Raw genomic sequence first — 25,859 nt, 5'->3', positions numbered from 1 at the left:
TTCAATCCTTGTACCCTTGTCTTGGTAGCGGCAGCCCCGCTCTCTCTCTCTCTCATTAAAAACTGCTAATTAAAATGAGGAGTGCCATTATTAAGACAAGAGAGTGAGAAGTTTCTCCTTCAAAACTGAACAAGGGAATTCTTGTTATTTAAAAAATTCCAGGTGGTTCGGCAGAGAAAACAAATGGAAAAAAAGAATGAAAAAAAAAGAGACGCGTTCCCACTATTATATTTTGATAATGGCCCAACTAACTTTGTTTTATAATATCAGATTTGGATCTTGGTAAGTTTGACAGGATATTTTGTACTCTTAACAGCAGTGAAAGGGCGATGTTTTTTTCGCCCCCGCTGTAGGATAATTCACCCCCTTTAACGTGAAAAGCTTTGAAGTCTGCCACAATTCACTTTCACAGCGGGGCGCATTATCTTGAAGTGGGGGCGAAAAAATATCTCCCCCGTTGAAAAGCTAATAAAAAAGTCTTAAACACAAAGAGAGTAGTGCCATTATCAAAGTATTGCAGAAAAACACGCACAGCAACCCGCATATTTTTTATTCTGGTGTAAAATTCGTTGGGTTCCAAAGGGAGAGGAGAAGAGAAGAAAGAGGAAGGACGATGATAAATTCGCACCAACTGGAGGATAATTCGCACCGTTGTAAGGAGGATATGTGGCAGACTTTAACACTATTTGACTGTACATGCGTGCGAATTATCCTACACAGGGTGCGAATTTCTCATGATCCAAAAGGAAAAGTCTTAGAATCATAGAATCTTCTCACAGAAGCTGACAAAATAGAAGAGTTGGTTTTAAGAGAAAAAAGAAATCAGAGAGAATGAGAGAGAGAAAAAAAAATGGGGAGAGGGAGAGTAGTGTTAGAAAGGATAGAGAACAAGATAAACAGGCAAGTGACTTTTGCAAAGAGGAGGAGTGGGATACTGAAGAAAGCTTTTGAGCTTTCTGTGCTTTGTGATGCTGAGGTTGCCCTAATTATTTTCTCTAACAGAGGGAAGCTCTATGAGTTTTGCAGTAGCTCAAGGTATTGTGATTCTCACAAAGTAGAAAACAAATCTCAAAACCTAAAAATGAATCTACATTTTTTTTTTTTGTTCTTAACATCTCTTGTTATTACTGAATCGATTAAGTATATAAGTAGTGGATATTAGTCTGGATTTCTGTGCAAATCTCTATCTTTCTCTGATGTAGAACATAGATCTAGAAACAATAAACAAATCTCCCTTTTTCTCAGTATTTTTTGCTATATGTTTCTCTTGTTTTGTTTTATTGTTACTATAGATCTCTCTCTCTTTCTCGCAGATAGAAAACAAATCAGGAAAAAAATACTAATCTTTCACTTTCTCACTATTTCTTGCTCTAGGCTCTCTCTCTCTCTCATTATTCCTATAGCTTGCTTGAGGTTTTTGAGATCTCCGTGAACATGAACAGGCCGTTTGGAAACATGGATTTTACAATCCTGGATTGTACAAGCTAAAACGTTGATTTTATAAGCTAGAACCTGGATTTTGTAAGCTAAAACCTGGATTTAACAATCCTGGATTTCAGTGCAAATCTTTATCTTTATCTTTATCGGAGCTAGAACATAGATCTGGAAACAATAAAGCAAATCTTCATTATTCTCAGTATTTCTTGCTATATGTTCTCTTCTTTTTTTTCTTTTAATTGTTCCTATAGGTTGAGGTTTCTGAGATCTCCGTGAACAAACGGTTTGGATTCATATTTTTTTTAAATTTTTTTTATTGTTTGAAAATGTGGATTAATGGATTTATAGTCTAGGATTGTAAAATTGATCTGGATTGTATAAGCTAAAACTTTGATTTAATTAGCTAGAACCTGGATTTTGCAAGCCTAGATTATAAAATCCTAGTTTATAATCTAGGATTGTACAATCCAAGATTTTACAATTCTGGATTTCACGAATCTACCTTTTTTCTTAACATCTCTTGTTATCGGTGTGGTTTTAAATTTCGATCGAAATTTCGGATTTCGGTAGAGACCGACACCGAAATTGACCAAAACCGAAACGGTCATTTATTTCGGCCAAAATTTCGGAATTTTGGTCGAAATTTCGGTTTTTCCGAAATTTGACCCAAAAATACTGTTTTTTTAATATTAATTTAATATTTTACCGAAATTTCGGTAATTTCGGCCGAAATTTAATATTAAATAAAATATTCGTTTCGTGTTTTGTACCAAATTTCGACCGAAATTTTGAAATTTCAAGTACCGAAACCGAAATTTTAAACCTTGGTTGTCGGTTCTTACTCAATCAATCAAGTATATAACATTTGGATTTTTGTGCAAATCTCTCTTTTTCTCTCATGTAGAACAAAAATCTAGAAACAATAAACTAATCTCCCTATTTCTCAATATTTCTTGCTATATGTTCTTTTCTTCTTCTTTTTTTTCTCTAATTGTTCCTATAGATCTCTCTCTCTCTCTCTCTCTCTCTCTCTCTCTCTCTCTCTCTCTCTCTCATGTAGAACACAAATCGGAAAACTGTAAACAAATCTCCCTCATGTTTCAATAGCTTGAGGTTTTTGCCATCTCCGTGAAAAAACCGTTTTGATACACATGGATTTTATAATCTAGGACAGGAAATTTCTGGATTGTACAAGCTAAAACCTTGATTTTTAAAGCTAGAACCTTGATTTTTTAAGCTAGAACCTGGATTTTACAATCCTGGATTATAAAATCGTAGTTTTAGCTTATAAAATCCAAATTTTAGCTTATAAATCTAAGGTTTTAGCTTGTACAATCTAAGATTTTACAATCCTGGATTTTTTTTTAAAATGGCAATAATTATACATCATAGCAAATTTAGGAGGTCGAGATTGACCACCCATATGTACAATAGGAAGCAAGAAAGAAACAGGAACGAAGAAAAAACAAAATGCAGAGAAAACCCCTCGAGGAATGTGGTCGAACCACATAATAGAACCACCGGAAACACCACGCTTAGCTAGCGCATCTGCCTTATCATTTGCCGATCTTCTAACATGCTGAAAGCCGATAGCGGACCCCCAAGTTAAGTCCTCAATCTCATAAAAAATGGAAAGAAATCTCCACGGAGGAGCCATCCCACCTTTTAGCTAACGAATCACATTTAACGAATCTCCCTCAACAATTGTCTGATTCATCAACCTTCTATCAATATTCAAAATGCCAAAATGTATGCCAAAATGTGCCGCCCTCACTTCCGCTTTTGAGGAATCAGACACACCAATAGAACCGTAGTATGCCCACACAACAGCCCCTTATCATTGTGACAAATGCCTCCCACTCCTGCCGGACAGGAACCATGTTAAATATATGCTAACGCCTTATGGGCATCATAAGTGACATCTTTAAAAAGAGAGAGGAGAGGATTATGAGTTGTAAAATTTGGGTTTAATCTCTCGTAACAAAATGATTGGAGGATCACTCATGACATAAGCAACATTGCCAAACCATGTAAAATACTTTTGTTATCATTTGCTTATTATTTTATTATTTCTTTGCATGTGATCAGATAAGATTAGGGACGTCTGAGTTTTACAAAAAGATCAAAAGTCGTTGGATGCTAAAAAGCTTTCAAGACCTTGTTGACAAGAAAAGATATTTCATGCTCAAAACTTTGCATTTTGATTGCGATGATGAATATGTATCTCATGAGTTTGAGAATCTTTTTTGAAAGAGAAAAACAACGGGCAGCAAACTTACTAGTCAGGATACACCTCAACAAAATAAGATTTTGAAAAAAAAAAAAAGATTTTGAAAAAGGATAATAGAGTAATTAGAGAATTTGCTAGATACATGTTGAAAGACATAGTGAAAACCTAATATATTTTAGATAAAAGTTGTAGCTTATGCCATCTAGCTTTTAAATTTTGACTCAAGAGTTGTTCATGGTATGACAACTCAAGAAGCTTGGGGTGTTCATAAATATTGGACTACACACTTGAGATTTTTTGGTAGTGTTTCCTGTTCTGGTTTGTAGGAAGAAAGAAGCAAATTAGATGTTAAATTTTAAAAATGTATTATTGCTAACAATTAATGTTTAAAAGTATACAAGTTGTATAATTCAATCACAAAGACAGTGTGGTGCGGGCCATGCGAAGAGAAAGAGAAGAAAGAGGGAAGAATAAAGAAGAAGGAAGAAGGGGAAAGGGAAGAAGAAAGAGAAATAAGAGGGAAGAATCTATAATCAATATTATTCCAAAAAGCTATTGAAAGTCCCATTCATCATCCTGTATATAGGCTCATGAAAATAAAAATACGATGGAAAATAAAATCCCCAAGACTAAATAGCATAGAAATAAAATAACATGGAAATAAACGTCTTGTTGGGCAAATATGCCACATATTGGGTCCCACACGCCTATGATCCTTATCATTCTCCTTTAATCCCCTTCTTGAAAAGAACTCTCCCTCGAGTTCTTCACTAATCCCAACATCATGGTAGTCTGCCTGGATCAAATATGTAAATGATCCACTCTAGAGGTAGGAGTCATAATCTGTCGGAGCTTCTCATGCTATATAATATCAGTGACATCCGTGAAAGTAACTTGAAACGTTGGCGAAGCGAAAGAGAAGAAATCGCCCATGTAGAACCATCAGAACTGAACCCTTTCCTGAGAAGCAAACTAGCTGGGAAGATAACAATGTGTGAAACAACCAGTTACTCCAAAAGCTTAAGCTGTTGGAGAAGGCGTTATTTAATCTTTTATACTTAAACGCTCCTCCTCACATGTGACCCCTCTTTCTAGGGTTGGTCTACACGTTGCACATATGGCCCTTCTTATGGGTTTGGCCATTGCATGTGGATTTTTCCTATCAAGGAATTTTGAACTCATGACCTTTTGCTCTAATACCATGTTACATTTAATGGTACCATGTTACATTTAGTGGAAGAGATGAAAGAGATAAAGAGATGGAGAATACAGTGAGAGGAGAAAATCATCCTCTCTCCCACACTAATATATATATATATATATATATATATATATGTGTGTGTGTGTGTGTGTGTGTGTGTGTGTGTGTGTGTGTGTGCGCGCGTGTTTTTTTTTTTTTTGAGAATAGGGTTACATGAAAGGAAAGAAATACCCCTCCACTAAGGAGGTTGTGTAATATGACCACTCTCAACAGGGATTATACCAGGTGTAGGCACAATCAAAGCTCACCCCTCGTCAAAGGAAGATGGCCACACCCACTCTGAGAACACACCATCAAAAGATAAGGAAGAGCCACAGAAATAGGAATCTGGGTTAGAAGAGTATAGTCTCCTCCCATCTAGTGTGTCTCAAGGATAGGGCTGATGGTTTTCATTCTTATTTGTATCGTCTTTATTTTCATTTAATAAACCGGTATGGGTCCTTGCCAAACCCCAGCTTACCTATAAAAAAAAAAAAATCACAATCCCCCTTTTTAAGTTTCAAATAAAATTTTCATTGCAAACATATCCAAGCTCTTAAGAGTAATGTCAGAATAATTAAATAATTAAAGAAAAATCAAAATTGTAAAATTATAAATATCTAGAAGAACTCATAAGCGCCTGCACAAGCATCCCTTCTTTGTTAAGTTTTTGATGGATGAGAGAAAAGAAAGGAGATTGGATTGGGAAGCAAAGAAAAAGGATGGAATTGTAGGCTGGAGGAATGGATTCTAAGAGCAGAGTCTTCGGAAAAATTGAACCTGAATGAAGACGACCAAGCTCTAGAAGAGGAATCGGTTCATGATGTATTCAACATCATTCTGGAAGAATTGGAGAAGAGCTCTGGGTAAGGAAAACGCTGTTACGTCTCTGATTGATCTTATAGTTCTAGTAGGAGCTTTTGGGGTGCTCTTGTCTTTGCTGTTAAGAACTTCTGGCTTTGGTTCCTAGAGAAATGAACTAGTATTTTTGAATCATAGGAGTGTCTGAATGTATAGTGAAGGAAACTTTGGTACTAAAGGTCTTTTGGTTATGCCTACCCATTCTGGTTCCGGGTATGCCTGGTCCAGTATCATTGATATGTTGTATTGCAGGACGGGACTCCTGGTCCCCAATGTTGTTCTAGTATCAATGAAATTGTCAATTTTCAAAAAAATATAAATCTAGAAGAACTCATTACCCTAATCAACTATGAAGTCCACCTTAACTCACTCATAACCTTAACCTAAGTGACCCTCCCTGCCTAAGCTTCTCTTATGCGTTGCTAATTCACTTCCAATCATTTTAGACTATCCCTTCCACTCTTTCTTCTCTCTTCATCCAAAGAACTAAATACATGCCCAATTTTTGCAAGAAAATATTCTAAACAAGGAAGACATGGCCTTCATCTAGCACATCTAGTATCATACATTTTACTTTCATCTCATTATCTATAAGAAAAAAATCATTGCTCTTGAACATTTATCAATATATCATTTGGGTCCACTTCAACAATTACCGTAGTTGCATCACCTTTTTTCTTGTTCCCTTTACTTTTGAACTCTTTATTCATAATAATATCATCTCAAAGTATGTCATGTTTAATATTCTTCATGGATTACTTCCCGAACTTCATGTTTGTCTTGCCACCTAGCCCTTTCAACATAGAACTTTTGCATCCTGACAATTTTGTTTCATTTTCTGTCTTTTCCACAGCATGCCCAGGACGCTTGAGAAGTATAAAAAATGTAGCTATGGTGCATTGGAAGCTAGAGTACCAACAATGGAAGTACAAGTACGCAACTCTATTCAGTTCTACATCCAATTCCATGTTTTTCTAGTTTTTGTATTGTTTCTGCCACGCTTATTTTTGTTTTAGTTGTTTAATGAAATTGAGTTATATTATTATCTTTTGCTGCATGCCTCTTGACCATTCCCAGAGTTCATTACTGTGACTTTTGCACTTACAATGCAATGTTATCATATGATAAATATTTGTGTTTAATTAATTATATTCAAAAGTCTTAAAAATGTTCTGTCTGGAAACATTTTATTGCTAACTTCTTCCAATTTATAATGCACAAATGATGTAGGGCGTAATGGAGAAAAGATGTGTATGTTTTGTATATGATTGAGAAAATTTGCCAGTTCCTGTTGCTACCGAGCTCCCTTTTTCTTTTTGGATTTCTAACATGCAAATAATTTATAATTTAGAGAAGTAAGAAACATTCCTTTGGCATGATCTCATATTATTGATATGGCTGCATCCAAAGTGATGGGAATTTCTCGGGCCTTCCCTTTTGTTCTGGCAATTTTGAAGAAGTGGGAAGAAAATGGCTTAGGCTCCGTTAGAGACGAGACTACACTCTCCTAGTTCTGGAAGAACAAAAAAGATAGTAGCAAGACATCAAACTTTCATTGCATGACGGATTTTCAAATACATAGAGAACTCCTAGCTCCTAGACTCCTATTAGGAATTAACACCTAGACTCCTAGACTCCTATTTGGAAACAACCTCCTACTAGATGAGGATCTAAAGAGAGACCTACAACTATCCCACCAAGCCCCTAACCGATCGAAAGACTTATCACCTAACATACCCAAAGACAGTTAATAACTGTGATACCCCACACCACAACCTAGACTCCTAAGAAACTCAAACACGTTTATCAAACCACTTACTTTCAATGGCATTGTCCTCAAGGAACCTTGGGCAACGCTCCTCCGATGACCGATTGCCTCTCTTTATCATCTCTGCCAGATTCTTCCTCCCCAACGTAAAGTTCAACATCTTCTGCCTAAAATAATGATTGAGACATGCATCAGTGATCAGGGTGATATTTTTCATCTCGTTCTAACATAACTGGCAATCTTTTCGATCCTTTGCCTCGGCTTGTGTAAGGCGCTTGATGGACTTAATAGAAAGCTTCTTGGTTGTGGTAGTTGAATTAAGATTTGTATTGTCACCTTCTCTTCTTGAAGCTTGGCTAGGCAAATTGTCACGCCCCCAAGCACACATTCACACATATCACCAACACAGGGCTTAAGGGTGTGACGATGCCGTATACCTGTAAAGCAAGCTTCACAAGCATACAAGGCTAGCAAAGCAATATCAAAAACCCTCTGCAATAATCTAAATAATCTGAATATAAATGTCTTAAATCAATCCATTATTAAAATCTCAAATTCTCTCCAAGTCTTTCATCTAACCATAATCCCATAATAATCAAAGTAACGTAATCAAATGACATAGTCTCAATAAATCCTAAACAATACTCACTGTCTAAAGAATGTAAAGTACTGGGTAAATATAATAAATCAGAAAATCACACTTCCGCTCCCCAAGGTTTCAAATCTCGGTTTCGGTACGAAATTTCGGGCGAAATCTTGTAAAAATTTCACCGAAATTTCCGAAACGTTTCACCGAAATTTCCGAAATTTCACCGAAATTTTGTACTTCACCGAAATTTCCGAAACGTTTCACCGAAATTTCCGAAATTCGTTTCGGCCGAAATTTCCGAAACGTTTCGGCGAAGTTTGGTACTTTTCCGACTCATAGTGAATTTCGTTTCGGTTTCCACCGAAACCGAAATATTTCGGCCGAAACGAAACGTTTCGGCCGAAATTTAAAACCATGCCGCTCCCTCGTTGGCTCCACGAAGGTCAAAATCTGAAAAATGTTACCATAGTCGGTCGAAGCCCAATACATAATAACACACTGCAAAAGTGGGGTCAACCATGCTTCAATAAGGAAAATCAATATATGACCAAAATAGGTGCAAAGCTGCACAATGCATAGCTAATCACAAGAGCAATAGCTAAAAGTAATGTCTGTAAAAGATGTCTCATAATGCCACAACAAAGGAAGTCATAGGTTCTGAAGGTCACTGAAGGGAATTCATATAAGTACGGTACCACCCCAAGATCATCGGCTTAGTCCAAAAGGCGTGCTATTGCTTACACAGCCCACCCACAGTTCCTACGTTCACATACTTGTCGACAGGGTCAGTGTGTAGGCTCACTGACAAACCCCATATAAGCCAACATACTATCCTCATTGGTGCGGGCCCAAAAGTTCACATAAATACTTTAGCATTTCAAAAGGTGTCCAAAATACACAAAGTCCAAAGGGGGATGTTCAAAGTTCGAAGTGAGTGTTTCACATGAGTTCCACATTGGTTTCATATAGTAGAGAGTGTTTAATATTCCAAAGATTCATAATTTCATATAGTTAAGAAAACTGAAAGAGGTTTCACAATTTCAAAGTAATACATCTATGATGTGTACCAAATAACAAGATTCATTAGAGTTCATTAACAAAAAAAAAGGATGCATGCAAGACCCAAATAAAGATCTGGGATTCTATTCAGAAGTTCACATGTTGAAAAGATGTTAGGCAACTTTGATCAAAAGATGTGATATCGAATGGTCAATCACAACACTCAAGTAGTACGAAATTACGTACCTCAATTTCGAACTTCTTTCTTTATTCCTTTCCTTGACGGTCAATCACCTAGTACCAATAGTTCATTTACATCACATAAAGGTCTAAGTGGTTTAGGCAAAGCCTATGAACTGAATTTGGAATTCTAAAACAAATTTACAATTTACTGGCCGTTCGGACGCCCGAACCTAACCCTTCGGACGCCCGAACCTAACCCTTCGGACGTCCGAACCCCTTTCGGGCGTCTTTTAAATTTTGGGGGAAACCAACTCTCGGGTTCCAAAACCCATGCATTCGGGCGTTTGGATCGGACGTCTGAACACCACCTTCGGGCACCCGAGAACCCAATTTCGGGTGTCTGAATATTGAGGCTGGGTTTTCTTTCGAGTCGCAGGATTTTCAGATTTTAGCTGATTTCTCATAACTTTTGATAAATCATATCTTTTTCATCCGAACTCCGATTTGCGCGTGGTCAGATCCATTGGACTCGTGTCGACAAGAGGTATCCAATAGATCCGATTTCACACTCCGAATCACTATGATTAATTATTGGTAGATAATTCTAATTCTAGGTCAACACCTCCAATATTGGGATTTATATGAACAAAATCAATTGATCTTGAGTTCTTTGATGATTCAACATGAAACAAATCCCTAGGAATCCAAGATCTAACACGGAGTTCGCTAAAGATTGAAATCAAGGCTCTAATCACATCTCTTTTCACAATAATCATTAATCTAAGGGTTCTTATTATTCCTCTAACCAACAAAGATCATAAGTGTTACCCTGATTCACGTTCTCTCCTTTCAAATCGCGCTCTTCCTCTCTTTCTCCACGTAGATCTTCTCTAAGGGATGCAAAATGGTTTAGGCTTTCTTAATGGCTGTAAAATTCTCTTTAAGAGACTATTTATAGGCTTGCTTAGAAAGCTCTAATCTCACTAACTCTAATAGGCAAAAACGCCCCTCATTAATAGAGGAGAACGAATTTGGAAAAGGGGGATAATTTATGGTATTTACACAAATGGCCTAAGTGGGGGCAATAAGTCAAAACATTTGAACGTCAAGACGAATTTCATCTTTAAGATGCAAACATTTGGATGGTAATAACGTGATTTGACGTGAATGGTGGGCAACTTTAATGCTTTTTGACATCAAATCGGTTTAGAAAGGGGGGCGCATGCGTATTGCAGGGGGTGAAAATATCATCGCCCATATATCGAGTTATAGACATTAATGTGCTTTATATTTGAAGTCTATGAACTTTATCTTTCATGTAGAAATCAACTATTGTAAAATATTAACTAAGTTTGATGCTAAAAGCCTAACCTCTTTATATCTAGAGGATAGAGTTGCTGCGCTTGAGTGCAGCTAAGCTTAGCTGCGCTCGAGCACAGAAACAGGGTGGGGGCCACATTTTGGGTGGGATCCAAAGCATTCATTTGATGGGCCTTTTCATGGGTAGGGTGTCCACCAAAAATCAGCTCCATTAGATCACCTTACGGTGTCCATTTGTGGGGCAAAAAATGGACAGATTTGTGGACAAACAGTATCTGTCCATTTTTGGCCCCACAAGTGGACACCCATTGGTGATCCAATGGAGCTGATTTTTGGTAGGCCCCCCATCCATGATGAGGCCTTCCAAATGAATGGTTAGGATCACCACCCCAATGGCCCCACCCCCCTGTTTGTGTGCTCGAGCGCAGCAACCCTTTTCTCTTATATCTATCGATCCGAATTTTCTAAAATTTTCTATATTAAGTAGAACACATCCATGATTTAATAATTTCTAAAATTTTGTTTTTTCAAACAGAGCGGCTATCAGGACTATTTGAAGTTGAAATCAACAGTTGAGATTTTACAACGTTCTCAGAGGTAATCTTCATGGCTGACACATGAAATGGTGGCTTTATTGAATTTGTTGAATCATTCACAGTAACAATAAATCCTTATTTAATTTTGTAAAAAAATGCATTCACGGTCTCTTTCACTGTAAACTGTAGAAATCTTCTTGGTGAAGACTTGGGCCCGTTGAGTACAAAGGAGCTTGGGCAACTTGAGAATCAACTTGAAGGGGCCTTGAAGCAAATCAGATCGACAAAGGTAATCCAAATTAGAAATGAAAAAAAAGAGCTTTTCATTTCATTTACTTCCATTGTTGGTTTAACTCTTTAATTACAAAGGGTAGTTATATTGTATAAAGATCATCGTTAGACTATGTTAGAGGTCTTCATTTGGATGGTTATTTAGCATTGTTGTCAAAAGTGAGTAGGAGTGGTCATTAAGACTTCCAGAATGTTTTTCAGTTAGAACATAGTTTCAATGCTCTTCATTCTTCAGTACTAAGGGTCCATGGGTTGTTGAGTTTGGTTGATGCTGCTGGGTTATATACTTTGAGACTGCCAGCAAATAAGTACAGGGTTTTCAAAATCGGTAGGGAAACTAAAGAACCATAATATGCAATGAAAACCTACTCTTTTATTTGAAAAAAAGAGAACAACTCCCCAACACGCGCGCGCTCGCACACAAACTTTCTCTTAGGGGTGCAACCTAAGCAGCACGGGTACTCTCCGGAGGCCCACGTACCTGTGTCGGGTGCGTATCGTGTGCGGGTGCTCTTTGGGTGTGTACCCAGTACGCACCCGGTTCAAATTAAATCGAAAATTACAGATTAACAATGTAGGGGCTGTCCCAATTAACAAAAAAAGGGGTTGAATATATCAAAATATATATATATATATATGAGGAAAATGTTGGTGAGCTTAAGCTCACCAAACTTATGGTGAGCTTAAGCGCCCAATCACATTGGGCCCTCCTTTGTTAGGATGATCCAAAGCATTCATTTGAAATGCCCTTACATAGATGGGGTGTGTACTAAAAATCAGCTCCATAGGATCATCCTAACTCATCCATTTGTGGAGGTCAAAATGGACAGACATTATTTGTCCACAAATCTGCCCATTTTTGTCTTCCACAAATGGAGGGGTTAGGATGATCCTATGGAGCTGATTTTTGGTACACACCCTATCTATGATAGAGCCTTGCAAATGAATGGTTTGGATCACCACAGAAAATGTGGGACCCATGTGATTGGGGCGCTTAAGCTCACCATAAGTTTGGTGAGCTTAACCTCACCAACACTTTCCTCTCTCTCTCTCTCTCTCTCTCTCTCTCTCTATATATATATATATATATATATATATATATATATATATATATATATATATCCCGTAATTAAAAACCTAACAACTTAGAAGTAATATTAGATTTTGGTGAAGTAATATTAGATTTTGGTGATGTTACTGTTATTTGATTGTTCTCCAATTAAATTGTTTGAATTCTTTAACAAAATATTTATTTTTTACTTTTATAAATATTTAATAAAATATAAAAATATATTATATTTAGCGTACCCCCAACGTACCCGTATCCTATTTTTTTTTAAATCATGTATCCACATACCCGTATCGTGTCGTACCCGCACCCCGTACCCGTATCCGTGCTTCATTGGGTGCAACTCAGGTTGATTTTTGGGAATTCAGGTTGAGGTTTTACCTTAAAATCGGGTCAGGTTCAGGTTGATTCCTTTTCATTTTTTTTATCAAAAGCTCAACCCACTCATAGGAAATGGAATGAGAAATTGAAATGGCGGCTGTTGCTATTGGTAGGACAATGGCAAGGCAAACCCTCTAATTGTTCTATGTATTGTCCTTCAATCGATCATTATCTCTTCCTTTCCACAACCAAGACGGTGAGTGGCACTGTAAACACCTCATTTGGTTTCTTCTTGACCTCGTCGAATCCCCGACGTTGTGTTCCAATGATGAGAGTGAGATGCTGTGAGATTGTTCCTCTCAGTAAATTGGAGACAGAAAGGATCAACTTTTCTTGATGCAATCTATTCTTATAAACCCTAATGTAGACTTAAGGATTAAAGTTTCTTGATGATTAAAGTTTCTTGATGCGCGCAATCTATTCGTACAAATAAACCCTAAGGTTTCAAAAATATCTTCAAAAATCATAGTCCAATGGGAAAACACTTTATTTGAATTGAGGAGTATTAAAAAACCTAGCTTTATTCTTTGTCATTTACAACCAAAATGACCCAATCAACTAAGCTAATCGACATGTAGAAAAATGGGACGAGCAAAAACGGAACTGATCGGGGCAAATAAAAAGGAACAAACTACGGGATGCATACACAAATTTTATGAGGTTTGGGTTAATACGCGGCCCCAAGCTAGGTAGTTAATTTTTTTTACAATGGGTGTTATTATAAAAAGTTGGGCTTGATATTCTTGAGGTTGTTGGGGTTCCCATTATTAAATACAGCTTAAGTTTTTTTAGAAACTTGGAAGGGGTGTATTTATCAAACGGGAGTACGATGTTTCTGGCTTGTAGCTAATTAAGCATATGGTGGAGTCTTGTTACCAATAATGGCTCCAAGTGTATATTGAAAAATTTGAAAATAAGTTTCTATAATTGTAGCCCAGTTGGAGTATTCTTTTTCCTTGAAATTAACCAATGGGAAATTTGGAGAAGATTTTATAATTGGTCTTAATTGCTAATTTCTTTTAACTTGGAAAGTGAATGAGGGAAATTGGTTTTGGCCATGGAATCTTTGGATATGTATAGTGGAGAGTGGACCCTAATCTGAAGCTTTCTCCAAATCAGGGGAGTTGTTGGAAGACCCTGTCAGATATAGGAAGCTTGTTGGTAAGCTGATTTATTTGACTATGACTCGTCCTAATATATCTTATGTAGTAGGAGTGGTTAGTCAATTTACGAGTTCCTCTCGTACTTCACATTGGTGATCAGCCCTACAAATAGTTAAATACTTGAAAAATGCTCCTTGAAAAAGGCTTATCCACAGGAAGCACAATCATGTGAGATTGGAAGGGTTCATAGATGCAGATTGGGCAGGATTTGCAGCAATTAGGAGGTCGACTACAGGATACTTCACCCTTGTTGGAGGGAATCTAGTGTCATATCGAAATAAGAAGCAAAATGTCGTGGCGTGATCGAGTGCAAAGGCAATGTATCGATCTATGGCAACAGAGTTGACCTCGTTGAGGTCTCTTCTTTCTTAGGTTGGTATTCTTTATTCATCTCAAGCATCATTGTATTGTGACAACAGAGCAGCACTTCATATAGGTTCAAATCCAGTATTCCATGAGAGGAGGAAGCATGTTGAAGTAGATTGTCACTTCCTTCGTGAGAAGCTCCAAAGAGAAGAGATTAGCACTATCTTCACTCGATCTGGAGATCAGCTGGCCGATGTATTTACTAAACCATTGGGGAAGTCCAAATTGACAGATATTTGCAACAAGCTAGGGTTGTATGACAAATACACTTCAGGTTGAGGTGGAGTGTTAGAAGGGTATTTTAGTGTTTGTATGTAACCCTTGTACGTCATAGAAACAGCCTCTCTGCAAAGCAGGGATAAGGCAACGTACATCTAGCCCTCCCCAGACCCCGTAATGGCGGGAGCCTCCTGCACTGGGCCTCCTACCCTATGTGTGTGTGCGTGCGTGCGTGCGTGCGTGTGTGTGTGTGTGTGGAGAGAGAGAGAGAGAGAGAGAGAGAGAGAGAGAGAGAGAGAGAGAGAGAGAGAATGGTTCCTACACATATGTGTAGAGAGTTCTCTACACACTAGCTTAAAATACAGTGGGGGCCCACATTGTTTGGGTGATCCCAGCCATCCATTTTAAAGGCCCTCACATAGATAGGGTGTCTACAAAAAATCAGATCCATAGGATCATCCCAACCCTACGATTTGTGGAGGTAAAATGGATGTCTTTAAACCTTCACAAATTAGTCCATTTTTTGTCTCCACAGTTCGAATGGTTATGATGATCCTATGGATCTGATTTTTTGTGAACACCCTATCTATGTGAGGGCCTTAAAAATGAATGGTTTGGATCACCCAAATAATGTGACCCCCACTGTATTTTAAGCTAGTGTGTAGATAACTTATCTACACATATGTGTAGGAACCGTTTTCTCATATATATATATATATATATATATATATATATATATATATATATATATATATATATATATGAGGAAAGTGTTGGTGAGCTTAACCAAACTTATGGTGAGTTTAAGCGCCCCAATCACATGGGTCCCACATTTTCTGTAGTGATCCAAACCATTCATTTGCACGGCCCTATCATAGATAGGGTGTGTACCAAAAATCAGCTCCATAGGATCATCCTAACCCCTCCATTTGTGGAGGACAAAAATGGGCAGATTTGTGGGCAAATAATGTCTGTCCATTTTGACCTCCACAAATGGATGGGTTAGGATGATCCTATGGAGCTGAGTTTTGGTACACACCCCATCTATGTAAGGGCCTTTCAAATGAATTCTTTGGATCATCCTAACAAAGTAGGCCCCAATGTGATTGGGCGCTTAAGCTCACCATAAGTTTGGTGAGCTTAAGCTCACCAACACTTTCCTCTCTCTCTCTCTCTCTCTCTCTCTATATATATATATATATATATATATATATATATATATATATATATAATGTGAGAAGTCGACTTAACAGACTCTCACTTTCTCCCTCTCTCTTTCGCTTCTCTTCATTCTCTTTCTTCCATGGAGATTAGGTCACATCGAACACGATTAAACAATACATAATCAGGAGATGGGATGGCATAAAGCATGATATCAGTAATCTTTCAATGGCAACAAAAAGGGTAAAACCAGAACATAATGTGTGCAACATATTAGAAGCTCAAAATCTCATGTGGGTAGACTGGAGGATCTCATCAGAAACAAACGCCACTGCACAGTTAGCACAGATCACAATCGGTTTCTCAGGATACATGTCAACATGGCCAACGTACTACTTTCCATTGGCAGAGGGCCAAGTACTTATAACCCCTTGCAAAACTAGGGTGCCAACGTTTCACTTCGCATTTGCACGAGGAGATCACAATCATTAGGAGATACCCCATAAAATTCAGACACAATGGCTTCCTAGATCTTAACAGAAAATGCATGCCTAGCAAGGCATAATAATAGCCCATCCAATTCGCATATAAGATCTTTCAAGTATTTGAAATATTCTTGGAATCTCTCATAAACATCATGGCAAGATTCCAAAGATGGTGCTTCAGAAATCCTGATAATGCATCAGATTAGAAAACTCATGCTCAAGACATATATTAAACAACGAGCGATAAATTCTCGACAAAACATGCTAGATCCAATTTCAATGAGAAGGACATAGTATAAAGCTAGCAAAATTTTCCAGAATTTCATGAACAACCAAATACTTTTCTCAAAAACAAGTTTCACAAATTTTATAAATTGCCACGGTAAGTTTGAGGTTACTAAATACTGAAAATGTACCTACTATTTATCTCAAACGCTAATCACAAGTCTATCGGGTTCAAAATGTAATCAATGGAAAACAAATAATTTTCATCGAATTCCTTACCTCCAGCTAACTTGTCAAAGCATTCTCCGGCAAGTTCTCTCTCCTTTCTTCCAGTTAATATAGAGAAAGACGGCCTTCGCAACACTAGAAAATCCTCTTCTCAAATAGTGAAACCAGAGTTACACAAGCCCAAGATTAACAACCAAAGTAGAAGAAAAGCAATCACCAAAAAGATGTGCTTCATTATATATGAGAGAAGAACACAACATACAAGACAAGAACAAAAGAGAAAAGAAAGCTTCAACAAGGAAGCTTCAAAACTTAGAGAAAATATGGAAAAGTTGGTATTTTCTTCAAACACTAGCTTTCACACAAGAGAGCTTCAATGGAGGTTTACAATGGAGGTCTTCAAAAGATAGTGGAGAATCTCTACAAAAATGAAGTAAATGAGAATAGGCTTGGTCTATAAGGAAAGTAGAGAGAAAAATAGCTTAGGTAAGTGGTAGTGGGTATGGGTATGGGAAAGTGGAGTCTTTAATGCTTAGGGAAGTGGTGGGTTTGGGGTTCCAAGTAAGGGATACAATTTTGTCCTCACTACATCTCTCAAAACAAAAATAAAATAAAGCTGCAAAAAATACACTTTAAATTTAACAGTTAAATCTTCGTTTGGGGGAGAGAAATGACTGAAAAAAGGATATTTACAACCTTATATTATGCAAAATGATAAAAATGCCCTTCCTTCACTATAGAATTACATGCAGGTATTGCCGACCAATGTCTCTGTCTATCTTGGCTGAGCTCGACCAACTGATATAAGTGAGTCAACCTTATTTCAGGGCATTTAGCCCCTGTGAAAGCATCTTTATGTTTCTTAAGAGGAAACTAGATTCTGACACTTGCCGGATTCGACAAAAAATTGATTGGTCTGAGTTATATTGTGTGACTATTGTCGTGGTTCTAGTTTTCCAGCACCGGTTCAAAGTAGAAACATGACCTAATATGTGACAAATTCATCTAATAGCGTGTGAAACAATTCTCATCAAACTCATCAACCCTTTTTCTGACCAAAAGCCTAACCCTGTTTCACTTGTTTCCTGCCATCTTCATTCTTCATTCGGAAGACCCCTTTATTTTATGGTCTTTTCCTACCTTTCGGTAATTCTACTATTTCATAGGCGAATTTCTTGCCCATAGCTTTCTTTTGCTCACCCTTTTGAATATCACTCATCCTTATAGACTTCAACTTGAGGTTTGTCCAAACGTCCGGGTTCTTCCCAAAAAAAAGAAAGAAAAGATATTCGGAAGGATACTTTGATGCAGTGGATCGTGAGATGTGTTGTTTGAATGTTGTAACCCAGTTTTGAAACAAATGGGTGGCTTCCCTACTGAGCACATTATTAGGAAGAACGCTAAACTATAGTATTCTCAGAATGAATGTGGAAATGTTTCTGAGTTTGCTGTCTCAACATTTTTTGCAGACCCAATTTATGCTCGATCAGCTTTTTGATCTTAAAAGGAAGGTAATGAAAGCTTCACTTAAAATTTTATGCTTTCCTTCTTTTCATTTTCTATGTTTCTGATGAACCAGTAACGATGTTATTGTAGGAACAAATGCTAATAGAGGCCAACCGAGCATTAAAAAGAAAGGTAAGGAGAACAACTTATTGCTTATCAATATACTGCTGGACATACTTTTTTTTTTTCGAAATAGAAAAGGTACAGTTTTTTTTAGCTTAATGTGTATTTTGAAATTAGAAAATTCTTGGAAACACTTCTTCTACAAAACCACCCAGTTAATATAGAGAAAGACGGCCTTCGCAACACCAGAAAATCCTCTTCTCAAATAGTGAAACCAGAGTTACATTAGCCCAAGATTAACAACCAAAGTAGAAGAAGAGCAATCACCTAAAAGATGAGCTTCATTATATATGAGAGAAGAACACAACATACAAGACAAGAACAAAAGAGAAAAGAAAGCTTCAAAACTTAGAGAAATTATGGAAAAGTTGGTCTTTTCTTCAAACACTAGCTTTCACACAAGAGAGCTTCAATGGAGGTTTACCATGGAGGTCTTCAAAAGATAGTGGAGAATCTCTACAAAAATGAAGTAAATGAGAATAGGCTTGGTCTAAGGAAAGTAGAAAGAAAAATAGCTTAGGTAAGTGGTAGTGGGTATGGGTATGGGAAAGTGGAGTCTTTAATGCTTAGGGAAGTGGTGGGTTTGGAGTTCCAAGTAAGGGATACAATTTTGTCCTCACTACATCTCCCAAAATAAAAATAAAATAAAGCTACGCAAAAAATACACTGTAAATTTAACAGTTAAATCTTCATTTGGGGGAGAGAAATGACTGAAAAAAGGATATTTACAACCTTATATTATGCAAAATGATAAAAATGCATTCCTTCACTATAAAATTACATGCAGGTATTGCCGACCAGTGTCTCTGTCTACTTTGGCTGAGCTCGACCAACTGATATAAGTGGGTAAACCTTATTTCAGGGCATTTAGCCCCTGAGGAAACTAGATTCTGACACTTGCCGGATTCGACAAAAAATTGATTGGTCTGAGTTATATTGTGTGACTATTGTCGTGGTTCTAGTTTTCCAGCACCGGTTCAAAGTAGAAACATGACCTAATATGTGACAAATTCATCTAATACGCGTGTGAAACAATTCTCATCAAACTCATCAACCCTTTTTCTGACCAAAAGCCTAACCCTGTTTCACTTGTCTCCTGCCATCTTCATTCTTCGTTCGGAAGACCCCTTTATTTTATGGTCTTTTCCTACCTTTCGGTAATTCTACTATTTCATAGGCGAATTTCTTGCCCATAGCTTTCTTTTGCTCACCCTTTTGAATATCACTCATCCTTATAGATATCAACTTGAGGTTTGTCCAAACGTCCGGGTTCTTCCCAAAAAAAGAAAAGAAAGATATTCGGAAGGATACTTTGATGCAGTGGATCGTGAGATGTGTTGTTTGAATGTTGTAACCCAGTTTTGAAACAAATGGGTGGCTTCCCTACTGAGCACATTATTAGGAAGAACACTAAACTATAGTATTCTCAGAATGAATGTGGAAATGTTTCTGAGTTTGCTGTCTCAACATTTTTTGCAGACCCAATTTATGCTCGATCAGCTTTTTGATCTTAAAAGGAAGGTAATGAAAGCTTCGCTTAAAATTTTATGCTTTCCTTCTTTTCATTTTCTATGTTTCTGATGAACCAGTAGCGATGTTATTGTAGGAACAAATGCTAATAGAGGCCAACCGAGCATTAAAAAGAAAGGTAAGGAGAACAACTTATTGCTTATCAATATACTCCTGCTCATACTTTTTTTTTTCGAAATAGAAAACGTACAGTTTATTTTAGCTTAATGTGTATTTTGAAATTAGAGAAAATTCTTGGAAACACTTCTTCTACAAAACCACACCTGAAACTTGAAATTGAGTCAATGGTGAAAATAGCTCAATAGTTGTGAGGTTTCCTCATGCAATATTTGATGTTATTTAATCTCTAATTCGTTGCTATGGATAAGAGTCTTAAAGATCTAGATTGGATAGGAATCTTAGAGACTAGGGTTGATACCGTTCGGATCAGTGAAATGCAATCCTTTGAGTTGTGGAGGGAAACAAGAAGTGAAATTCTTGCAAAATGCTTAGAAAAGCTTTTCTTGTTCAACTAAACTCCTATTACATATCTTTGCTACACTTTAAATAGATGAATACAAGAGTAAAAACGTTCAAGCTAGTCCAATAACTAGTTTAGGAACTTGCAAACTCATAAATAACTTAGTAACTCACAAATGCATTAACTAGCCTAGGACAAACAGACACAGTCTACTAAAACCGCTATAACTTTTTAACCACTGCTCCAAATTTTGACTATGAATAATTGTTGGAAATATCTCAAAACTACCTAAAACTTTGCAGTTTAGCATTTCCCATAATTCTGTCATTTAATAGCCCAAAAACGTGGCTGAAAAACTGTCCAGAAGCCTGTAGCGGGAATTGCACCTGCATCATGGGTTATCTAAATTGGGTAGAAGTTTTAGAGGATGTGGTCTGTAGTTTTTCCATAAACAACATGTAAGTGGAATCGGTTCTCAACTGATTTGATCTTCTTAGAGGGAAGATCAGCCTCTTGACCCGCTTCGAGGGAAGGGTCCTCCTCCTTTGTGCACAAGACACAGTTCCCTGGAATAATTTTCTTCACTCCTTTGAAAAATGCCATGTACATGTTATTTATGGAAAAACTACAGACCACATCCTCTAAAACTTCTATCCAATGTAGATAACCCTAATCTCTAAGATTCTTATCCAACCTAGATCTCTAATACTCTTATCCATACCAACCAACTAGAGATTAAATAACATCAAATATAAATTAATTTATTCTTCCTACGTGGACCCATCTATGCATGTAACAGTAACAGTGAAAATATCCTAAAACTTGGGAGGATTCTTTATCATTGCATTCACCTGCTTATGTCCCAAATGCCCTTAATATATCTAACTAGCCATGTGAAAGAATACAATGGTGGCTTGAGTGCATTGGATCATCTGTATGTCAATTTGGAAATCTAATTAGATTTTGATTGTTGTGTTCAGTTTGAAATTTTGAGGTTTATGGTGTGAATGTTATTTCTTTGCTCGATGTGTTTAGTGCATTTGTTTGTGCTGCCCATCATGCAGTGGACCCATCTATGCATGTAACAGTAACAGTGAAAATATCCTAAAACTTGGGAGGATTCTTTATCATTGCATTCACCTGCTTATGTCCCAAATGCCCTTAATATATCTAACTAGCCATGTGAAAGAATACAATGGTGGCTTGAGTGCATTGGATCATCTGTATGTCAATTTGGAAATCTAATTAGATTTTGATTGTTGTGTTCAGTTTGAAATTTTGAGGTTTATGGTGTGAATGTTATTTCTTTGCTCGATGTGTTTAGTGCATTTGTTTGTGCTGCCCATCATGCAGTGGAGAGTTTCTACTGATTGCGGTTCATGCCCAACAATTACTGACAGAAAGAGTGATTTCTCCCTCAACGCATTGGATAACACCCACTGATTATGTGGATTTCCTGTTATAGTTAGTTCCAGTCAATATATTGCTCCATGTAATCCTGTGATGACACAGCAAAAATTTCTCCCTGGGTATTTACCGATATTAGCATAGCCCCTAAATTCTGCAAATAGAAGGTCAATTGGTCATTGTTTGAAATTTCATCACCATAGTCTGAATTCCTATGCAAGATGATTGCCTAATGAGGACTTTCACAGTTGAATTCGAGTAGACAGGGATAAATCTGTCCCGAAGAGAATCTATGTAAAGAGTTCACACTGCCGTAGAACTACGAGGAGGCCAACATATTACATTGAATGCATACACTCTCCACGTGCCAGCATCCATGGGACTGCTCCTATCGAATGGTCTAGAGTCTATAAACTTTATGTGTGGCCACTCCACTACCTACATGGTTCATCATCCACTACCGAGAGTCCACACTCTCAAAGTCTTAAGGCTCCTCCCCAAATCCAGTGAGTGTTCAAACATAGGGCCTTAGCAGTTCTTCAGTGGGCTACCCTCGTACCTGTCGTGAGCTCCTTCCTCAATGGGAAATAATAAAGATTTAGGTTTTGAGGAAGAGGATCTATGAATAAGAGAAAAGGAGAATATGAGATGGAGAAAGAACGGGGTGAAGTACGTTGTCTTGAAGAGCGAATCCTTGCCCATGCCTCTTGATCGAATGATTGTGGTACCATGTAAATACCATATTAGATTTGATAATGTGATTGAAAGTGAAGAAGAGAGAATATGGAGCTGTTGTAGGAGGTAAAATTCCATTCCATTTGCCACAAAACTGGTACAAACTGATAACTATTCACAAACCAGAATACCCTTAGTTAAGGGTTTTCAATTAGTTCTAATTATAAGAGTATCTACTCCAATTTGATCCATTGGATTGATGACACTCGGATTGACTTCCATGTCACATTTCATTATCTTGAATATAAATAACACTCCCTAGTGAGCTCCAAGTCTCCAATATATGTGGGTTGAACCCATTCAAAAGTTGGTGATCAGATGAACTTCCTTTTACCTTTCAAAAATCTGATAATGTCATTCCGAAGCTAATTATTGCCTTTCACAAAAACTGCAAGTGGTCTAACTCATTTATCAATTTTTATAATCTCTTCACCATACAAATCTTGTGTTCTTGACACATCGATCAAGCCTAGGCATGGCTTAGAGCACATTCCTAGACAAAAGTTTTTGGTGGATAAACGACGGTGTTCCGAATAGGATATAAACTATAGCAGTTGTTTCGTAGCAACTGGAAGTGAAATCCCCTATCCTTGTAATAAACTCCCTCCACAAGGGTGAAACTTTGTGATACCTGGTTGATTCACGTAAATGAAATTTCCACCAGTTCACCTTTAATTAACTTTTTTTTATTTACTTCTTCCTTCCATTCTATGTGGTACTAAATGTTTAAAATATCCTCTTTAGCATTTTTTTTTCCACATGTTACCTTGCATGGACTTTTCGCGCATGAGCTTTTCGTAATTGTCTTTTTTTTTTTTCAAAGTTTCAGTATCCCTTGACCATACTTTGGAGGGCTTGCTTTAGGAGTTTGAATCATTGATAACCCCGTGTCTTCCATTTGTCACAGTTGGATGAAAGTGGTACAGCAAATCCCCGTCATCTGTCATGGGAAACTGCTGGACAGAACATCGCCTACAGCCGTCAACCCGTTCATTCAGAGGAATTCTTTCAACCCTTAGAATGCAGCCCCACATTGCAAATTGGGTAAAATTTACTGTCCAAAAATCAACTACTTGTATTCAAATGTTAGTTTTTCATCTTAGCTAATGCTTCGTTTTTTAACCCCAGATACCGTCCAGTCATTACAGATGCGATAACCATTGCACCCCAGCGCAAAATGTCAAAGGGTTCATTCCTGGGTGGATGGCATGATTTTGACCTTACGAAGCTCTCTGTCGGTGCATGTAAAAATTTTACCTTGTAAATGACTTATTTGATGTTTATTTTATCACGGTTTTTCCACCTTGTACCTATCAATGAAAATAAAAATCAATAAAAGTGATGATATTAGTTCCTGCAATATATACTGACAAGAAAAGTACCAAGTAACCTTCGAATTCTGTGAGGGAAATCCTTTGAATTCTGAGAGGGAAACCGAACATATAACAAGAGATAGAGGACATGTAATCATATGTAATCAAATAATGATGCATGTTGAGATCCTTGATTACTTCTATATAAAGATCACTCTGACCATTTGGAATGATTTTTGTGTCCAAAACTGTTATATTCCATACCTGCTTCATTGAAATTTTAGTAGCTCTCATCTTGTAATGCGGTTAGCCCAAAGGCCTGTGTAATTTATTTGATGGACCAAAGAACTAAGGAACCCGTTTCAGATTATGTTTTCTTTATATAACTGTGGATGACCGAAGCTTCTTCCTGTCGTTTCCTTATGAAGATGTTCTTATAAGGCAATCTGAACGAAGGTGATGGTTTGGAATCAATATGGAAGGTTGCTGAATTCAAGAAAAAAACTGTTTTCTTCTCAGTTTTAGTTTGGAAAGAACCTCTTAAAAGTTTGTGTCAAATCCCTTTATATCCGTATTGTTGGGTGGTTGTGAGTTTTTTGACACATGATCTGTTGATTTTTTTTTTCCCGGTTGTTGTGGCAAACAAGATACTTGTTATCTGATCAGTGTGTACCAATAGATTTTTTTCTAAAAAGTTTGGTTCTCTGATAAGATACTTGTTATCTGATCAGAGAGCTAACCTCGATCCCAATTTCACAGAGAAGGTTGAACAAGCTATCTTCTCAATGGCTGGGGACAAAGCCCCAGGTCCGGATGGTTATCCTATGGCTTTCTTCCAGTCCTTTTGGAGGATCTTGATAAATGACATTATGGCTTTCTTTGTGGAATTCGCCCAGAGAGGAATCATTAGCGAAGTAGCGAAAGCGACCTTCATTGCATTAATTCCAAAAAAGGAAGGTGTTATTAGGATAAGAGACTTCCGCCCAATTAGTCATGAACAGTATCCCCAAAATCGTTGCCAAGATAGTAGCCCGAAGAGTGAAAAGCTACATGGGGGATATCATATCAAAATTCCAAGGAGCCTTTGTTGACTCATGGCAAATTCCTGATGGTGTCTTAATAGCTAATGAACTTATTGATTTAGAAAAGAGAAGTGGGCGTTCGGGCCTTATTTTCAAAATTGATATAGAAAAGGCCTATGATCATGTTGATTGGGAAGTCCTTGAGTTCATTCAAGAAAGAATGGGTTTTGGACGATCCTAGAGGAATTGGGTTAGAGCACTGATATCAGCCAACTCTTTCTCAGTAATCATTAATGGCTAGGCAAAAGGTTTCTTTAAAGCATCAAGGGGGATCCGACAAGGGGACCCATTGGCACCTTATTCGTTTATCATGGCAGTGGAGGCACTTAGTTTGTTGTTGACAAAAGCAAATAGAATGGGGTTGATTGGGGGATTTCGAGCAGGACGGCTAGCTGAAGAGATAACCCATCTCGAATTTGCAGATGATACACTCGTCTTTATCCAGTATACCCCTCAGGCTATCTCCAATGTCATGGCAATCCTCAAGTGGTTTGAGGTCGCATCTGGCCTTAAAATTAATTTCGGTAAAAGCATGCTCCTGGTCATAAATTTGGATCACCTAGAGGTCCAAACATTGGCAGTGTATATTGGGTGCTCTGTAGAGTCTTTTCCGATTTCCTATTTGGGATTGCCCTTAGGATTCGGTATTCCATCGGCGTCCCAATGGGATCCGGTATTTGAAAGAATTGAAAAGAAACTGGCCACCTGGAAGAAAAAGTATATCTCCCTCGGGAGGAGGATCACTCTAATCAGAACAGCTCTCTCCAACTTACCTGTATATTTCATGTCCTTGTACAAAATCCTAGTTAAGGTGGCCTTGAGAATCGACAGATTGCAAAGAAATTTCTTATGGGATGGAGATGGGACATTGAAGAAGGTAAGGCACCTAATTAGCTAGGACAAAGTCACACAGTCAAAGGCGAACGGGGGTCTGGGCATTGGTAGGATCCGA

General features: G+C 37.5%; 1 pseudogene across 1 annotated transcript; it reads left to right on the top strand.

Annotated features, from left to right (window-relative positions):
- Positions 1-652: 652 nt before the first annotated feature.
- LOC143856210 (agamous-like MADS-box protein MADS2) lies at positions 653-24,058 on the top strand (annotated as a pseudogene). The gene is made up of 10 exons (XR_013238131.1): positions 653-1,035; positions 6,622-6,700; positions 11,163-11,224; positions 11,353-11,452; positions 18,221-18,262; positions 18,348-18,389; positions 19,860-19,901; positions 19,987-20,028; positions 23,420-23,556; positions 23,641-24,058. The product of XR_013238131.1 is annotated as an agamous-like MADS-box protein MADS2 (transcript).
- Positions 24,059-25,859: the final 1,801 nt, after the last annotated feature.

The sequence above is a fragment of the Tasmannia lanceolata genome, unplaced genomic scaffold (genome assembly GCF_043159265.1).
Source record: "Tasmannia lanceolata isolate RefF3 unplaced genomic scaffold, GAP_Taslan_0.1 ptg000003l, whole genome shotgun sequence".
Classification (NCBI taxonomy): Eukaryota; Viridiplantae; Streptophyta; class Magnoliopsida; order Canellales; family Winteraceae; genus Tasmannia; species Tasmannia lanceolata.
Note: the sequence above shows the minus strand (reverse complement) of the source record. Positions and strands in the feature narration are given on the sequence as shown.